Source organism: Aphelocoma coerulescens, chromosome 17, assembly GCF_041296385.1.
Source record: "Aphelocoma coerulescens isolate FSJ_1873_10779 chromosome 17, UR_Acoe_1.0, whole genome shotgun sequence".
In the NCBI taxonomy this organism is placed as follows: domain Eukaryota; kingdom Metazoa; phylum Chordata; class Aves; order Passeriformes; family Corvidae; genus Aphelocoma; species Aphelocoma coerulescens.
Genome location: NC_091030.1, coordinates 636,484 through 656,113, shown reverse-complemented (window position 1 = coordinate 656,113; position 19,630 = coordinate 636,484). Strand labels below are relative to the sequence as shown.

The window sequence follows — 19,630 nt, the reverse complement described above, 5'->3', positions numbered from 1 at the left end:
CGGGGAGGGAGGGGGCAGGAGCTGCACAGGAGCTGCTGTGACTTGTGAGCCTACACTGAGCAGCTGTGCTCTCCTGGCATAGCTGTAGGTACAGCTTTAAGGGGAAGGAACAGCCTGATTCTGACAACGTGATGCTGAGATTATTGCAGTGAATTTCTGTTCTGAGGATCGGCGTGGGGTTTGTTTCTCACTAAGAACTTCTTTGGTTTGCAGGATGGTTTATCAATTTACGTGGGTGGGTGAAAGGGAACTGGGCAATAAACCATGTGTCTGCTGGATGAACTGGTGGCCAGTCCTGTTTCACCACTGCAGCTTGTGAGCACTCTTGGGTGCAGACCAAAGAGTCACTATTTTATGGTACACCAGTGTATTAAGGAATATATTCAAGCAGATTCCATTTTGATATGTGAACCTCATGGATGATATTAACTTATTTTTGTAAAGTTTGATTTAACTACATCATATGTTAAAAAGTTATCCAGCCATTCCTTATGGATTGTGTAAAACTCAGTTTATCTTAAAAAGTTGTACTGGGTTAACTGTCACCTGACTCAGTATCCTTTCTTCTCTTGGAATGGGAGAACTGTGAATTTTCCCATCTTTCTCTATAGTCCTGCTGCCTACTGAGGCATTTACCAACGAGGGCTTGCGGGGCAGTGTAAAATGTCTGTGCAGGAGCAGTCACCAGTCAGTGTCTATCATCTGCTTCCCCCTTTTCAAGCGGAAACAAGGCTCGTTTTGGGTTTTCCTGGTGTCCCTGGGTGTGTGAAATGCAGCTGCAGCCTCGTTAGAGGGCACTCTGGAACCACCCACGGGAGCGAGCAGCCACATTCCCCACCAGCTCTCCAGAGAAATCCTCGTGCAGATGTCCTTTACCCCCAGAGCAGAAAGTGGGAATCTGGAGCTGGATTACCCTGGGTACTGATGGTCCAAGGCAAGACGGCTTGTGCTGTGGGCTGATTTCATGCTTGTGCTCTATATGAAACCTAGCAACAATTTATTAGAGAATTCGCTGCAGTTTTCCAAGTGTGAATTAATGAACATGCTTTTCTCGTGGCCTTTACCCCATAAACTGCCTTGATCCTAAACATATATCCATTTTGGGACTTTTTTTTTGGTTGCTATTGACTTTTAAAAAGTAAATTCTGGAGAAAAAAATAAGGTGCTTCAGAAACTCTTGGTCAGAAACTCTTGGGTTTTAGTACCAGCCCTTCCACCAGTTCTGTCTGTCTATTTGACAAATAGTTTGTTGTGTCTCCTTTCACTTTCTTTCTGTCAAAAAGAGGATAATGATTTTTACCTTGGGAGAATTAATCAATGTATAAAAAAGTGCTTTGAAATCTGAAGTGGTTTAGAATTTTTTTAAAATATAATTAAAATACTGAACAAAGCAGGAGTCAGAGAAGTCAAATTTAAGACCATGATTATTGTTCAGCTGCTTTGGTGGTGCTTCTGTTCTGGCAAGATTATAGAGCGAGATCATTTGCATTACTTTTGATTTCCTGATATTTTTAGGTTTTTGTCCAAGGAACAGCATTCTTTGTATGCAGAAGTCAGATTGTCTGTAAACACAAACATAATCTTACCTTTGTCCAAACATATCTTGTTTTGCTTTTACAAAACCATACCAAACCGGTGGGAGCCAGCAGCTTTCTGAGCAATTAGCACTGACTCATCCCCGCCCTGGGGAGGCTTGGCAGAACCCGGGCCGTGTTTCCTCGGCTGGAGCCATCCCTACAGGGCACAAACCTCATCTTTACGGTATGGCTTCTCTCAGCCTCTGAATTCCCTGTGGTGCTGTGGGAGCAGCGCAGGTGGCAGCTGGGATCTGTCACCGCTCCTTGGGGTGCTCCCGTGCCTCTCCAGGATGGGAGATGAGGCGTGGCATGGGGGTGATGGGACAGGTCACAGAGCAGGGACAGCTATGGACACACCCAGCTGTCCGGCTGACTGACCAGCTCCAGCCTTCCAGACTGCCATGGGTGTCCTGCCAGGGAGCTGTGCTCCAACGGGCAGCCTTACTGTCTGTGGGGTAAGGACAGTAAACACTGACCACAGGAGTGTTTATCAAAGCAGCTTCTGTGCTCCAGCCAGGAGACAGCACGTTCTCTGGAGTCCTGATCCCAGTGCAGGGCTTCCATGAACTCTGCTGGCCACGAGACTTCATTCTCCACAAGCAAAGCAGAATAATTAGAAAAAGTACTGGTCAGGCCTTCCTTTTCTGCTCCTAGTTTTTAATCTCCTCTTGCACTTTCCCTTTCTGTCCCACCAGAACTTTCTGTCCCCTTGGTAGCTTTTTGGCAGAGAGGGATTTCCTGGAGTAGAAGAAAGCGGAGCTGTTCCTGCTCCGGGGTTCTCCAGCATCCCTCTGTGGGAGAGCACACGAGGAGGCAGCAGGAGCTGGGCTGAGCCATGTGGGTGGCTGCAGGTGTGGGGGAAGCAGCGCTGTGGGGAGATGCTGCAGCCTGGGAGGCAGCTGATGGCACAGGGTGAAAGCCCCTGCAGGCGGGTCTGGGCTGGGGATCCTGGCAGAGCCCAGGGACAAAGGCAGGAGCTCTGCACTTGCAGCTCCCACTGCCCTCCTGGGAGGGTGGCACAGCTGCTCTGGGCAGAGAGAGTGGGTCAGGGTCAGAGAGCAGCCAGTGCTGATCCAGGGCTGATGTGTGGCCCCTGGATTCTTTCAGGGAGCTGGGAATACAACAGCAGACGAGGCAGGCTGGGATGGCTTCCCAGTGACTGCATCAGCTGGAATTTCTGAGGAACCTTTTATTTGTCTGGCTGGCAGATGGATTTTAAGGTGGAATGGAGCGCACAGGGACTCCTCTGGCAGAGATGAAAACAGTTGCTGAGCTTAAAGCATTTCAGCTGTGGGACTGGGGACTGGTTTTTAGTGGGTTTGAAGAGTGTTTCTTGTACTCTTGTGATTTCTGTAAGTGACTTTAGGACTGACACTGAACGGCAGAGGCTTCAGCCAAAATCTTCACCCTCTTAGTGTTATCCTCCATCCCATATCCAAGTCCCTCTCGTGTTTTACCACAGTTTGGGTGTTCCTAAAAATGATGGTAATCCAGGAGCCAGGGATGTTACAGACCATACTTAAGAGGAGCTCCAGGCTGCTTGTAGGAAACAGTTTCTTCCAGTTTTGAGTAATATCTCCCAGAAATTTTCTCACAGAACATCTCTGTGGAACTGAACGTTTCCTTTTCTGGTGATGCTGTTTTGGTTTTTGTCATTGTTGGAAGAGCAGCTGTATTCTGTGGTGACATGTTTGCCTGAGTTGGCCAATGCCATCCCCACAGCATGATGTGTTGAAGGGAATTCGTAGCTGCTTCAGCTCTGAAATCAGCTCCAGGTACAAATGGGATTTTTATGAACAGGAGTGGCTGCAGTTCTTAGTCCCATCTATAGTTACAGTCCAGTGTTGGACTCAGGAAGTTCTGCCAAACCCTGATTTTTGCCCAGCAGCACAGGGGGGATCTGGAGGCCCAGTGCTGGTTCTGAGCAGGGTTTTGAGGCTGGTGGTGTGAGTGGGGTTTCTGGAGCCCCTCCCTGCTGTTCCCCTGCCCCCAAACTGACCTTCTGACAGGGCAGGTTCTTGTGCTGGGCTCAGCAGCCACTGTGGGACAAACTGTGTGATAGGAGAAGGCAGCAATAGTGCAGATGTGTCCAGCTTGAAAAAGAGTGGAAAAGCTCCTGCTAATAGAGGTGAAGGGAACAAATACAACTGTAAAAACATGGGAGAGGAGCATAATAGGGAAATTTTGAATTTGGGGCAGTTTTCTGCCTAATGTAATGATGTAATGGAGCAAGAATTACTTTTTCCTTCCTTTTTTTTCCCTCTTGTTTCTGTAGGAGCCCAATGGTGCTGTCTGGCTGATTTGTCAGAGGTTTAAGCACCAAAAAGTAACTTTTTGGTAGCTTTTAAGTAAAGCAAATGCAAAACTTTGGGTATATGCTTAAAACTCACAAGAAAATGAACAAACAAAAAAGAACAAAAATGAAGAAAGTATTTTGTGTGCAATGTCCAGAGCAATTTTAAAATACTCTTGTTCCATGCCTAAATAAATGGTTGTTTCAGCCAAAGAGAAATCTTTCCTCATGATTTATTACACTAATCTGGATATCATGCCTCTGAGCAGGATTGTCAGTTTATTAGAACAGCTTTCTTTCTCCTTTCAGATTTAATCCACATGTTGTTGTATCAACAGAGCCTTTGTCTCTACTCAGCTATGAGTTATCCTTTTTTAATAATAATAAAAAAAAGTGAAAACACATGTTTTTTAACAGCCTTATTACAAAGAAACATAGGATGACATAGGGAGGGGTAATCAGCAAATGGTGACTCTGATTTGTAACTTCAAAGTGGTGGTGCTTATAAAAGGGTGAAAAATGGCCCTTTCCCATCTGCCTGGGGCAGTGGCTGTGGCAAGCCCGGCAGGACAGGAGGAGGCAGCATTATCTTTAGCCAGGATTTCCGAGGTTTTTTCCCCAGCTTGTGCAGTGATGCTAAACATGCTCTTTTTAGTTAACTCTAATTTCCTTCCTTTTTTTTTTAAAGGGGAACTTATCTAGAGGTGTATGTAATTCACATTTCCTTCCTTCCTGCCTTCCTCCCCTGCAGAGAAGTTCTTTCTTGGACCCCTTCTGTTTTCTAAATGGAGAGGAATTACTCTCAGGAAACTCATGAGTTCGGTATTATTCCTGTACTTGGTTTTGTGAGAAAACATTTATGTTGAGTATAAATGCTTTCTTGATACCTGCCTGAGGGTTCAGAAGTGCATGTGAGAGCTGCTCAGTGAAGCAGCTCACTGATGATAACCTTTCCTTGGCCCTCTCACCTCACTGACTCCTGCAGCTTCAGGGATTAGTGCTGAAGCACCTCAGCACCTCCTGAGCTGGCACCTTGGGGGCTGAATGTGGCCAAAGGCAGAGCAGTTCCAGTACTGGTGATTTTGGTGCCAGCCTGGTTTCTTCCAGCCTATGCTGGACCCCTGGCAGCCATCACAGCCCCCTTTAATTCTCTTGTAGGTGTCAGCACAGCAGCTCCTGCCTCAAGTGTCAACAGAATCATTTGCAGTGGTGTGATTTTAAAAGAAGCTGCTAATAACGTGTCTTGAAACAGAAGGAATTGGTCTGGCATTTAAAAAATGTGGCATGAGCCCATTCTACTTCTCAAAAGTATAGAAGAGAGTAAGAAAAGATCCACCTTAAAGGCTTAAATAGTGAAGAGTAAAAGAAGGTTGTGTCCTTGCTGCCAGAAGCAGATGGAGGGATAGCCTGGCAGGGATATTGGAGCTCTGGGGAAGGAGAGCTCTTGCTCTATCAGACAGATCCCTTGGTCCATCTTGAGTCACAGAATTTCAGACTGATTTAAGTTGGAAGGGACCTTAAATCCCATCCAGTTCCACCCCTGCCCTGGGCAGGGACACCTTCCACTGTCCCAGGCTGCTCCAAGCCCCATCCAACCTGGCCTGGAACATTTCCAGGGATGCAGGGGCAGCCACAGCTGCTCTGGGCACCCTGTGCCAGGGCCTCCCTGCCTCACAGGGAAGAATTTCTTCCTAATCTCTAATTTAATCCCACCCTCTGGCAGTGTGCAGCCATCCCCCTTGTCCTGTCACTACCTGCCTGTATCAGAAGTCCAGGCAGCATTGGCAGAGCCAGGCAGTGCTGGCAGAGCTGTGCCAAAGCAGCAGGCTGTTCCTGTATGAGGCAGCTGAGAGACAATCAAGCCCCTGGCTGTAAACTGCTCGAGTGTTCCTTGCACAAGAAGGAAACCCCCTCCTTGGAGCGTGGCTGGGGAATGCAGACAGGGGGCTGGGTTTGTTTTCGTGCTCACTGGCCTTATGTCACCGCTGCCTTTTTCTCCCAGGCTGAGCATACCTCTCCAACATCAGATAAAACACAAATCTTGGAGGACTGCACTTTGCAAGCTCTCTCAGAGTCACCTGTCCTCAAGTCTGTGTTCTACCAGCTGAAGTTCTCCACCCCCTGGTCCTACTGGGTACTCAGATTAGGTTTGTTTCCATTGCAGTGTATCACTGTTCCTGATGGCAGCTGGCCCTATTGCTTCTCAGAACAGCTTAGAATGGAATCATTTCCAGAGCAGTGGTAAATGAGGAGGGGATTTGGCTTGCAAGAAAAATTTCTTTGTAGGTGGATTTTGCAGGGCACTGTACTGTGTTGTGCTTTCATCTAAAATACCTTTGGGCAACCTCATCCCATTTTGAAGTTGGCCATTCTTTGAGCAGCTGATTGGATTGGAAAGCTCCAGAGGTCCCTCCCAAACTAACTGACTCTGATTCTCTTTTCTTGTAGAGGTCCAGCAAAGATGCTTCTTTTGGCTTCATTTCCATCTCCTTTCATGCTCAGCAGCTTTCATCATGTTCCCATCATAAGCAGTTCTTTAAACTGAAGTGATGTGTAAACATCAGGAACAGTTTCTAAACTGTAACATGAGTTTCCTTCCCTCATAGTTCAGACTTTTTTTATGCTGCCATATTCAGATGATATGAAAAATCAATTTTCCTTTATTACTGTGTATTAAGAGCTAACAGCTTTTTTTTGTCCTCATACAGAAATGTTGTACCATGGGGCAACAAAAAGAATAATTCTCTAAAAGTTAATGGGTCTTGTTTTCAAATCAGCTTTGTTCCTGTGCACTCTTTGTTGGAAAGCTGCAGAAGAAGGAAAGACAAAAAGAAAAGTGCCTTGTTATTTGGGATCTATAGGATTATATTGTTACTGCCTTTTCAGTGAGTTGCATTTTTGCATTTAAAACTGGAGTTGAGGGAAAGATACTCTTTATGGATATTGGTAACTATTATCCAAACACTTTAGCTCATACTTGATTTCATGTTGTACAGCATTTTGCTTAAAATCTAAGCAGTTGTATAAGTTGCTTTGACTAGTAATGGACCTAGCAATGTGTGTTACTGCTGCGGGAGCTGTGTTCTGGACAAGGCACTGCTGACAGTTTGCTGGCTCGCCTGGATTTACAATTTTATTCTGAGGGCAGAACAGGATGGTGGGGCAATTAAATGGAGTTCCATATACCAAAAGTATAATTTATCACATGTGTCCTCAAAACTGAAGCTGCCTGATCTCGGAGTCACTGCCTGCTGCGTGCTCAGACCTTAACCTCTGTGTTTAGATTGCCAATGTGGTGCCAATTAGTGGGACTGGGATGTGGACACTGAGGAATATAACTCACTTCACATGGGCTGCCAAACAACTAGCAGATGTTGAGCTAATGGGTCTTGGCTACTACCAGCCTGACTTGGATTTCAACCCAGAGGTGAAAGAATTTATTTCTCTCTCATTACCAATTCCCTTGTCCTGAGCATCGGGAATTCCTTCCAGCTTACTCTGGGAGATGATGTAAAACATTTCCCCTCTCCCTCAAACCTGTTCCCAGGGTGTCCTGTACATTACTTTATTTTGATGGTAATTTGCCACCTCTGGTATGTGTTATCCTACAGGGTAGGCTTGATGGTCCATGGGAAATGAGGGTGTGAGCTCAAACATACTGGAATCCTGAACAGGAGAGCTCTCTGTGCGTGTGAGGTGGGTCAGGCACTGTCCCTGCAGCCATGCTCAGAGCTGGGATGGAAAGCCCATCCCAGGATTACTGTTACTCCTTTGAGTAAGAGAGGCAGTAGAAAGTGGTGGGGTGTGGCTTGCTGGGATGTTGCCTTTCTCTGTTCTCATGACTGGGTATTGTACTCTCAGACCCTGGAAAATGTGTAACTGCAGGCTCAGAGTTTTCCTTCTGGTGCTGAGTCAGTGCTGGAGAATGGCCTGGCAGGTTCTGTGGCTTCCCTGGTGTGATTGAGAGGAGCAGGCAGTAGTTCTTGCTCAAGTGAACCTGGAGGAGACTGAGGCAAGACTCATTGCAGTTACAACTTCTGGTGAGGGGAAGAAGAGGGGCGGCTCCGATCTCTGCTCTCTGGGACAGGGACAGCACCCAGGGAGCAGCTGGAGCTGGGCCAGGGCAGGCTCAGGCTGAGAGCAGGGAAAGGCTCTTCCCCCAGAGGGTGCTGGGCACTGCCCAGGCTCCCCAGGGAATGGGCACGGCCCCGAGGCTGCCAGAGCTCCAGGAGCGTTTGGACAGCGCTGCCAGGGATGCCCAGGGTGGGGCTGTTGGGGGGTCTGTGCAGGGCCAGGGCTTGGACTGGATGGTCCTGGTGGGTCCCTTCCAGCTCAGGGGATTCTGTGAAAGTACAAGCATGGTAAGGGGATCTTTGTTTCTATAACCTCAGCAGCTTCAGGAACAGGGAAATGGGGAGCTCAGCTGAAGGAGCAGTAGCACTGAAATAGTGACTGGTACCTAAATCCCATTTTTACCTCTGTACAGTCAGCTGACATGTTTGATCAGTGTGTGCAATATTAGGGCTGATACTTTTTGTTCTCTCTTCAGTAACTCTGTCTTTTGTTCTGTGAGGATTTAGCTTTTGACATAAAGATGCCATCTGTACCATTCTGTCCAGCATTCAGGTCTTCAGCAATTTCTTTACCTTGCTCGTTTCCCACTGCAGTTAAAAGGCAGTGCTGTTCCCATAACAGGTGTTTAAAAAACAAAATCGTACTTAATGAGAAGTTTTCAGTTGTAGTTTATTTTCTTACTGGCATGCTGGTTGGAGGTGTCAAACATCATCAGCATCAAAGTCAACAGGAAGAGTTGAGTGAGGGTTAAATAACTGTCACAGTTGTTTTTCAGTGAGCAATGAAAATAAACTGCTTGCAAGGCCCTGTCATTTCTTGCTTTTCTTTGAGGTTCTAAAGAAAATGTTTCATTCAGTGATGTATTTCATTCTGAAATTCCAAAGAGAGCAATTATTTTTAATTCCATGGTATGAGCAGATCTGAATCTGTCCTGTGGATTCATCTTTCTGGATGTTTATGTATTTATTAAGGACAACAAAATAGAAGCAATGCAAACAATTATTCTGTACTTACATGATGAATAATAGCTAAGTGTTAATTACCTTTCTTGAAACATAATTAACTTTCACATTTTCTGTAGAACAAACAGAAAACTCAGCATGATAAACCAAGCAATAAGCTGAAATACCTGCTTTTTTAGATGGGAAAAGTATAGAATTATAAGGACTATGGAGCTTTAAAATAGGAAAAACAATGGGAGAAAACTGGCACCCCAGTCCAAGAATGACATCCTTGGGAAACATCTGGTGAGGGAATCTAGAGAGGGGAAGATAATTCTGACTTTCTTCTGGGAATTGTGCACAACTTGGTACAGAATTGTACTGCCAGTGAATACAAGTGTACTTACAGATCCTGCAGAAGTGAAATCCCTTGATTTGCAAAGGGAAAATGTATCAGAATGAGGCAGCCAGTTAAAAAGAAACTGAAAGGAGCAGTGACAAGGGTGAAACCTTTGTAGGGAGCTGAAGCTGATTTAAAGGCTCTGTGCTGGAGAGGAAATGCCTCGACTCTATCAATTGCTGTGAGAGAGAGAAGTTCTGATGGGAAGCAGCAGGGAAGGAAGGCTGGAGAGGCAGGGGCATCCTTCCAAAAGCTGAAGTCATGACCAAGTGAGGAAGATAGAAAAGAATAAACACTTTCAAAGGCTTTCAGAAAGTATAAAAAGTAACAGTTCTTTTCCAAATACGTTGGGAATAAGAAGCTTGTCTAAAAGCTTGAAAAACCCCATGGAGACCAGGGTGTGAAAAATCAGGAGGTGAAGCAGAAGGAAACACTGAGTTTCTGAGGCATCTACGTTGTGCTTGGTTTCCTTACTGGGACCCATCTCAAACCCAACTATTAATTTAAGAATTTAAGAACACAGTGAGCAATACCTGCCTGCAGGGACCAGGATGTCAGAGCCTAGGAAGGAGTCAGAGAAGGAACTGTTAAATAATTAGCACTTGTATGCAACTTTTCCATTAAAACCTCCTCACTCCTGTTAGAAAACAGGCAGGGCTGATCTGATGCCAACTTGCAGGAGGGTTCCAGGGAGCTTGGGGAGCAGCAGACAGAAATGTGGCTTTGTATTGTGCAGCGCTGTCAAAAGAATAATATAGATTAGCATGAGCTGGCACTTGATTTTATGTGGATGCAGAGGAGTCAGCCTGTCTTTTGTAAAAGGAAGTTGCACTTGAGGAATCTTCAAGGACAAACATCTGGATTCGAGTGTTCCAGTGTGTGTGGTATCCTCAGATTTTCTAACAGCTTCTGGCATGGTCCTGTGTCACAGCATCTTAGAGCAGCTGCTTTCCTGGGGATAAGAGGATGTTCTCTAGCAAACCAGTGGCTGGTTAAAAGGTGAGAAAATGTGTAGCAGTGATGGTTGTTCTACCCCAGAGTGGTTACCACGAGAATGACAGGGGAGTCTCAGGAGACTCAGAGTTTTCCTTCTGGTGCTGAGTCAGTGCTGGAGAATGGCCTGGCAGGTTCTGTGGCTTCCCAATGGATGGAGAAATAAAGTCTGAGCAAATTCAAAGCGTTGACATAGTCAGATCTAAAGCTGCAAAAGTACCCACCCTCTGGTCCTGTGTGATTGGAACACAAACCAGCAGGTTAAACTTTGTGTCAGTAAATGTGGAGAAATGTGAGAAAGCTGTGGCTAAAGGAGGTACTGCCCCCCCCAGGAACACATCTGGGGCAGTTTGCAAATGCAGAACATCTAGGCCTGAACACAGGAGTGGGACAAAAGATAAGCTGTTGTTCCCCATTTCTCCTTAATTCCCTAACCAGAAGTATGGACATCAAGTGGAAGTTCAGGAAAAAGAAAAGGCAACCCTGCTTTGCCTGCTGAGTACAATGTGGCAGCTGGTGCAACAAGACTCTGGTGCCGAAGGTTAGCAGGGAAGTGGTTGGATCCATTCTTGGAAGAAAGGTCAACAAGTCTGTGTTGTACCAGTACAGAAGCCCTGGCATGTGGAAATCTTAAACTACAGGCTGCTGTAGAGTCAGGGGAGGTGTTGGGGACACAGCTGCCGGTTCTGAGACATGGCACTGGCCAGGTGAAGGTGTGATCTGACTTGGGAAGGCTCCTCTTCAGTGCCTTATTCTCCTGAACTCTGTTTTACTGTTTGTGTCCTTGCCTGTTTCAAGCTACTCCCTCCTCTCTCAGATGCTCCTCTTAAAAAAAAAAAAAAAAAAAAAGTTTGTTTTTTATGAAAACACACTTTTCTGTCTTTTTTTTTTTCATATAGTACATTGAGTTGTCATGTGTGTAACTTCAGTTTATTGTGTTTGTCTACAGACTGCTTGGACAGAAAATAGAGCTGCTGCTTAAGCATTTCCATGTGTTCAGACGTATTGTTCAGCTATATTCTTCACCTAATGTAACTTGTAAAAATAAACATCTTTAAAGTGTTATTTTTATGTGTTGGTGAAGAGTTAATGGAACTAGAAAATGTTCCAGACCAGTGTCTGTCCTCTCTGTGGATTTTGAGGAGGCCATGTCATGTCCTGCTGGTTTTTAAGCAACCTACAGCTTCTTATATAGGAATTTGAAGGGTGATTAGTTGATCCCTCCAGGAGACTTCGCTGAACACAATCCTCCAGACATTTGAACACAGCACATAACTTGAACGTTCACAAGTTTTCCATTTATGAGGGAGTTGTTTGTTAAAAGCGGGGAGAACAATCCAGCCCCTGCCAAGTACATGCTAGGCTTACACAGCCCTGCTGGCCTCAGACAAAATGTGTTGTCAATTTTGGTTTATTTAGGGCAGATTTGCAAAGCTGGTGTGTTGATACGACACGAGGGAGTGTGTGATAAGTCCCATCTGTGCAAGCTCCATTTCCTATAGGCTGCCTTGCACAGATGGCCTGCTCGAGGATGGTTTTAATTTCACACTTGAAACTGAAAAAGCCAAGTTTGAGGAGATGTGCTATATGTTGATTTAGTCACTGGTAAACCCAACATAGATAAAAGTGTTGGTGAAGGGGTAAGTGGCAGGAAGGAGTAGTCACCTCTGTCTCCTGGCTCAGCCCGTGTCTGCCCACCTTTTCCCTTGGAGCAGGTAAAACTCTACCTCATCTTTTGATTCTGTCTGGGGAATTGAACCATTTTATCACTGCAGGAAGAAGTTACTGGGAGTCCTGTCGTGGAGGATGTTTGCTCCTTGTCTTCCATGTGAAAACATGCTTAGATGGGAATGCAAATTGTGCTAGGTCTCATTTTGTCTCCTTTCTAGTTCCCAGCCTTTCCATCACTGGAAAAAGTGAACAAAATAGGAAGAGTGGGGTGAAGTTAGAAGAGCCCAGTACTGAGGCAGACTCTGTGGCCTTTATGTACAAGAAGAAATCAGTTCTAGAATCCTGCAGAATGTGGGAAGAACCTTGAGATGCCCCAGGAGCCTGTTGATCGTTCCTGGCTGAAGTTGGCCAACATCTCCTTGGTGTGTCTGTGCAAAGCTCCAAAAGCAGGATGGAGACAAGGCTTTGCTTTTCCCTTGTTGCTCTCTACAATGCCCTGACAGGAGCTTGTGGGTCAGTCTCTTGTCCCAGGTAACAAGTGGCAGGACAGGTCTAGTCCTGCATTTTGGCATGCACTGCACAAGCAGGATGAAGGAGCTCTGTTCAGCAGTACCTTGTGACAGCGATAGCTGCGGCTACAAGAGGAATTTAGGGCCCCCAAAGAAATTGAAGTTTGACCTTCTAGCTGTTCTTCACTGAGCAGTTGCAAATCCAGGTTTTTCTGGGGCTCTCAACTTGGCCTGATTTTCAGTGATTTTAATGAGAATGGCAAAGCCACATCCGGGTATGGAAAACATAGGTGTTTCAGAAATGGAGGAAATGCTTATGAAGGAATTTTCTCAAGTAATTCAGTCTGCAACTTCCATCAAGGAAATATCCGCCAAGATAAAGTTTTGTAAAAGTATGAGCAATTTCAGATCACAGGGGCATTACAGTCCTGCTGTTGGGGTTCTGCAAGCCTGGTTTACAATGATTTATGCCTTTTCTAGAATGGAAAATAGCTTGGAATCAACTAGTTGTGTGCCTAGCCAATGTTCACGTTTCAGTGTTGGTGTGCTGCTGCTGCTGTGCTGTGTGTGGTGTGCTGTTTCATGGGATTCTTTAGTCTCTTTGGGGTCCTGTTTTAAATGCCACCCCTCCCCTTGGTGTTCCAGTCCAGGAGAACTGCAGTGCTTATGGGTCTGTGAGTGGTGCCCTGAGTTCTGCATCTCTTCCCATTGCCTGGAGTGAGACCAGGCACTGCATTTTTGGATTAGGGGAGTGAGAAGTCCTTGGGAGGGAGTGAAGGTTGACATCTGCTGTGGCTTTGTGCCCCGCAGGGCTGGTCAGCCCAGGATCTGTACAGCCAGAGGGGACAAGTGTCTAGGGCACGAGTCTAAAAGGGCGTGAGTTTTATCTAAAAATGAAGGATCTCCTAGAAGCGTGTGTCCCATGACAACAGGGCTAACTGTAGGAGATGTCGAGGAGACAACAAGGCAACGTACCCTGCCAAAAAAGGACCTGGCTAAAACCAAATCAATGAATTCAAATGTTGCCATTTAGTAAACAATGGGAAATTGCTTTCAGAGCAAAGTCCTTGAGAGCGCTTTCCCCATTTCCTGTCTCTTCTGGTGTTGGTTCCCATTCCCTGTATTGTTGTGACAGCACTCGTCAAGGAGCTGCTGAGGCTTAACCATGGAAAAGCCAAACTCTGCCATCTGTGGAAAGAGTTTTGCCAGAACCCCCGAGGCAGAGTGGATGCAAAGCGAATCCGCTTCATTTTTCCTTCCAGCTCCCATCTGTGCTCGCACCAAACCCCACGGGGATGTGGTTGGATAGCCCTGCCCAGCAGGAGATAGGCAGGATCCTGGTGACTCTGCTGCCCTGAGGATGGGGTGGGAGACTGTGGAATTCAACAGGAGGCTGTACTGAGGTGGTTCCAGTTCTTTTCCAGCTGACAAATCGTGCATTATCTCCTAGCCAGCATTTTGCTGAAATGGCTCAGTAGATGCATGTCCTGGATCTGTTTCAGTGAGCCCAGGGTGGGTTTTGAGGCAGAGGGGACACCCTGCCCTGGTCACCAATGGCTGTGTCAGTGTGACTTTCAAGAACTGGACCTGCCTGTGTTCTGGAAATGATGGCTGAAGTGCTCTGTGTTAGTGAACTGAGATCTGAAAGGAGATTTCTTGGGAGTTTTGGACCCATCCTTGCCAAAATAATGGTATAAGCAGGTGTACACTGGTGCTCCTAAAGCTTCATTTATTCTTACTGGTCCTATTATTGCCAGAAAAAGGAGCTGGCAGGTACCCAAGTGCCACTGAACCATCTGTAGATGGAAACTCCATTTCATTCTCTGGAAGATGGATATCTTCTATTTCCTGTTAGCTCATCCAGATTCTTCACATTACCAGGAAATATTTATGTCATTTATAAGCATTCATAGAATGTAGTCTTGGATTGTGAAGCATTCATGAATATTAAAAAAATATAAACGAATATGAAGAATAAAAAAATGAGAGCAATATAGAGGTGCTCTTTCATTGATCTGTGACTGGCAGAAGTGTTGCTTGTCTTCCCCAGTGCATCCATCCTGCCTTCTGGAGCTCTAACAGTGCAGCAACATCAAAGCTGCTCAATCACTCCATTACTTAATTTAGTGATTGAGATGTGGAGTAAATGCAGGATAGAGTGCATTTTTCAAATATCCACTTAGACTGAACAGAGCAACAGGAATGGAAAACACAATTAATGCAGGATATCAGGTAGGTTTGAGCCTGACCTCATAGTGCCCCCAAACCTATGTTTCTTTCAAGTATTTCTTAACTTCAGGCTTTAAAAGTAAATTTTTGCAGATTGATGTGAGGTGCTTTGCTGGGCCTTAAGGAGCTGATTGGAATCAGTGGGACATGGAAACTGTATGAAGGGTTTGTGTGACTTTCCTTCTTTGCTCGGTGACAGTTGCACAGTCAGTTCTGGTTTATAGAGCCCAGATGAAATGGAGACCAGGATCTTTTCTTAACTGAACTCCTTGTTGCTGAAGATTAAGCCCCCTCTTGGAACTGGGCCTGTCTGTAATTTCTGGAAGTGTTCCTGCCCCACTGCTCCGTGTGGCCGGCTGCAGGACATGGATGTTCCCAGCGCTGCCAACCTGCCAAATTCCCTGGAGAGCCCTTGACCAAAGAGCTGTGGGAGGTTAAAAGGATATGGCTCCCTGAAGTCCTTTCCAGGCACATGCTCTCATTGTTCTTGTAATTGGAAAGGATTTAAATGACAATCCATGCTAGTGGCAGACTCAAAGCTCTTCTATTCATTTGATATTTATTAACTCCTCAAGAAACAGCAGCAGTAAATGTAGAGGAAGGTACACGTTAAGTTTCTCCAAGGCTGAGGACTTATTTTCCATCATTTTGGGCAACAGATTAAAATAATGAGAAAAGGCATGGAGGGCTTCAGGAGATTTATTCAATTAAAACCTTACTCTTTTCTGCCTTTGAGCAGATGACCTAGAGAAGTTTATTGGTAGAGGCTAAAATTAGTGCCTGATGATTCTACTATCTTAATGATCACAGGATTTATCCCATTGTCCCAATAACTACTGCTGAAATTCATGGAAAGGAGAACAAGATCTGAACTCTCTTACAGCCTCCACCAGAACTCAGCATTCATCTCTCCAAATCCTTCAGAGGTACCAGTAAACGTGAGCCATGTGCCTGGGATACTGGAAATCCATGTGCTTCCCAAAGCTTTCCAGAACCATCCATGTTTAGATTCTGCTTAATCACAGAAATGGATTAATCTGGTGTGCTTGTGTCTGTTATTTTTCTGGAAACATAAGAACAAAAGAAATTGCTGGAGTTTTTCATCTGATGTAACAGCCAAAAAAAAAAAATAAAGGAAACTTCCCCAGAGCCTTACATTCATGAAATCTGATCTTTCAGCGTTCCTGAAATATCTGCTGATCAAAACTTTGTTCCTCTGAAAAATGGCTCAAATGTCCATTCTCAACATTCAATTCTGTATTTTGTCTCTTTGTTCTCAGATGCTTTTCAGCTCTTCTGGCATTTCAGTGGGATGGGGCTGGGTTTGATGTTTAGGCTCCCATCTGCTCTATAGAGTTGGTTATTAGAGAAATAAGGAACAGGAGATGGGAGGGATTGTGACCAATCTCTTCTAATACCAGAGTTGTGAAGCTTCAAATTCCTTCCTGCAGGCGGGGAAGGGTTTTTACTGGACCAATGTGCGTTTACAGAGGGCTCATCCCTGGATTAAACTCTTTATCCCTTTGGTAAGCACCTGTTTATTTGGATGTTGTGGCCAACCCCCATTAGTCAACCAGTGAAAGGGAAGCTCTGGCCTTTGGTTTCTGCCACAGCTGCATCTGCAGTGGCTGCTGTGATTTGGATGCCATGGTGCTTCACAGAGGCCTGATCGGATCCTGATGGGTGCCAAAATGGATTCTGTGCCTGTTACAGTGGTGGGAACCCTCCACAAGGAAAAGTTGCTGGCGTGTCTGCTGTGCTCCAGTGAACTGGAGTGAACTGGAAAGGATGAGACAAACACAGAAAAGCAGTTTGGCCAGCCAGCCATTTTCCATGTTTCCATTGCTGCCATCTGTCCTTGGAAAAGAGTTGCTTCTCCCACATATGTGTCTTTAAATATTATGTTCCTCTGGCTTTTTTTTTTTTTTTAATCAACTTCAGACCTCTTGTTTTCCCCAAAAGCTTTATTCTGTGTCTTGGTTTTCCTCTCCTCAGTATCCCTGGTGAATTCTGCCTTACAAAATCTGTGGACATAAATTGACCCATCATTAATATGAAAATAAAATAACAATGACGAGCCACTCCCAGATCCCTTTCAGTCTTTGGTGTGGTCTGTCTTAAGACCATACCCATGCTAGTGAGGGACCTGGGGCTTGTATGGGGCAGTACTTAATGGTAACACCACAAATCCAGTGGTGAGGTCATGGTCTTCTCTTCACAGAAATCGGATCTGGAAATTGTCTTGCTAACACGTTTAATCCATTTCCTTGCCATTGTGTGATTCTTTCCTGCAGTACATTTGTTGGTGGTGTGCCCAGTCTCTCATAAAATACCCACGCAAAAGCGCTTCCACTGTTTCCCTGAGGACTAATTCCTTATATTGATTCTCACTCTTTCAGAATTTTTTTCCCAGAGACTCAGCCTACCTTTTGCTCTTGCTTCATTTCCTTGCTGCCCTGCCTGCCTGCTGGTGTGCTCTTTGGTATTGCCTGTAAAGTTCAGGCTTGCACCCTTCAGGTCAGGTCTCCACCATGCTCAGGTTCTGCCTCCACCTGTCTCCTGATCCTGGAACAGTCTGAGCTTCATCCCGAGGGGCAGCTCCGATCTCTGCCCTCTGTGACAGGGACAGAACTCAGGGAACAGCTGGAGCTGGGCCAGGGAGGGTCAGGGCTGAGATCAGGGAAAGGTTCTACCCCCGAGGGTGCTGGGCACTGCCCAGGCTCCCCAGGAAATGGTCCCGGCCCTGAGGCTGCCAGAGCTCCAGGAGCGTTGGGACAAGTGAAAGTGAGACATGTAGAGCAGTACCATTCTGAGCTGGAGCTTGGGTACCTATTCCAAGAGTCACATGGAAATTGTGAGTGTTGGTGAGAATAAATGCTATCACAGAACCATCACAGACCTTAATGATCGTCTTGTTCCAACCCCCTGCCATAGGCAGGGACACTTTCCACTAGGTATGATTTAAAGTTAACTTTTGGTGAAGTTGTGTTATCAGATTTCGATCCCATTATAGTCTCTGTAATCCTCCTAAGCATAGGTTTGTAAGCATTTTTGCACAGATCTCAGTTTCTACTCACTGTGTGCAGTGATAATCTAATACTGGGATTTTGGAAAGACATTACTTGTGAGATGCTTCTAAAGTCTGGAAGTAGTTTTTAAGAATGATCTTGGGGCAGAGTCCTTACAGAAATAAAAGGCAGTCACATGCAGTATTCCTAGAGGCTGGAAAAATGTGTTGCTGCAGTTTTTAGTAACAGTCTGTGAGCGAGATCCAGAAAAGTCCGTTCTTGGCTGAGACATTCATGTTAACGGAAGGGTTTTCAAAGAACACTCTGGGAAGTCATTTCAGGATACATAAAAGTTGTAGCCTGGAAGGGGGCTTACATGCGTGTGGTTTTAGCAGGGGCAAAAATCCTGACTCCTCGGAGCTCCTGCAGAAGGGAACATGATGTTCTCTTTAGAAGAAGGGCACTGAAAGCACAGCTGCTCCCCAGCACCGCAGAGCTCAGAGCATGCTGTGCAGCTGCAAATAGATGTGATGGGGAAGTTGTTGTTGGGTTTTGGTTGGGGTTTTTCTTTAATTAAAGCTGTGGTCTAAACTTGTTCACATCAGTGTTTGCAGTCTTGCAGTGCCAGCCAGTGTATGCAGCGTAAAAACTCCACAGGACCTGCAGACCAGCTGAACACCTTTGCTTTTGCAGCCTCCTTTCCTTTGGAGGAAGGGGGTTTAGCCTAAAGCTCCTTCTCCTCTTCCCCTGGGTATGGATGCACAGGCAGCCCTGGTGATAATCAGCCAGGGGTGAGATCTGGTTCTGGCAGAATGGGTTCCTGCCTGTTTCCACGTGTGGCCCAAGAGCAGCTGTTCCTGACAGCATTCTGCTCCCTTGGAGTTGTTCTTCCTCCCTTCCGTGCATGTCCCTCCCAAATCAGGACTCTCTGTGACATATATAGGATTCTATTAACTAATAAAACAGGATTCATTACTTAGGGTGATCTCTTGGAAGCATGTTTACTGCTGGCTTGCAGATTCTGGTTTTCCTTCTTTGTTTTCTGTTTTCTTTAATTTTACCAATGAAAGACTTTCTCTCTTGAGCTGTCAAATATCAGTGTAAAGGTTTTGAGATCTGATTTAGGTTAAGTCTCTGTTGAAAATGGAGCTGATTCTGCCTCGAGGTGAGAGAGGAAGATTAGATGAGCTTGTAAGAGCCCTTCCAGCTCTGCTTTTCTCTGATTCTCTAATACGTCTTCATGCCACTCGTTATTGACATCACAAGTGCAACTGCCTGAGAACGTGCCACCATAGCAGCATTGCCAAGCAAATTCAGTGACATACTGTATACTCAGTACAGGCTTGTTCCCAAGAGTCTTCCAACCTTTTCCACCATGAAAATAAAAATAAAGAAGATCAAGGAATTATATTTGTATTTCATTTTCAGTTTGGTCAAATTCACCAGAATTTGAGAGTGTAAAGGATGTGGAAAGAAGGTTATTGTCCACCCAGCCATCTGGAGGAGAATATTGAAGGTCCCTGGAGAGGCTGTGTTGTGCAATAGCCAAAGCTCATGCCTTACCTTCAGGAGCTGGGGATAGGAAACATGTGGAGGGTGAAGGCAGGATGTAAACAGTAAAGCATGAAAGAAACACTAAAGCTGGCCTGGGTGCAGCCTGATGTTGTGAGTGTGAGATCAGGCAGGGAGGATTGCGTTACTCAAACAGGAAACTGGAGGGACGTTTCTCCAGTGTCCATCTGTTCATTATCAGCTATTTGTTAGGTTGGCTGATAACAAGGAGACGTTTGTCCTCTGGCTGTAGCGTTGTCATTTCTGGGACAGTCAGAACCACAAACTCACTCTCCTGTCTGGTCCCGTAGGACCACATCTGAATCTCTGGTTTGGTCTGGTGAAGCCTGGAAGAAGCAACCAGCCCTTCAGCCCCAAGAAAGG

The 19,630-nt window shown here is 45.6% G+C and overlaps 1 protein-coding gene across 11 annotated transcripts in view; it reads left to right on the top strand.

The window, feature by feature from the left end:
- EXD3 (exonuclease 3'-5' domain containing 3) overlaps positions 1-19,630 on the top strand; it is a 214,431-nt gene that overhangs the window by 3,393 nt on the left and 191,408 nt on the right. The window lies entirely within an intron of this gene.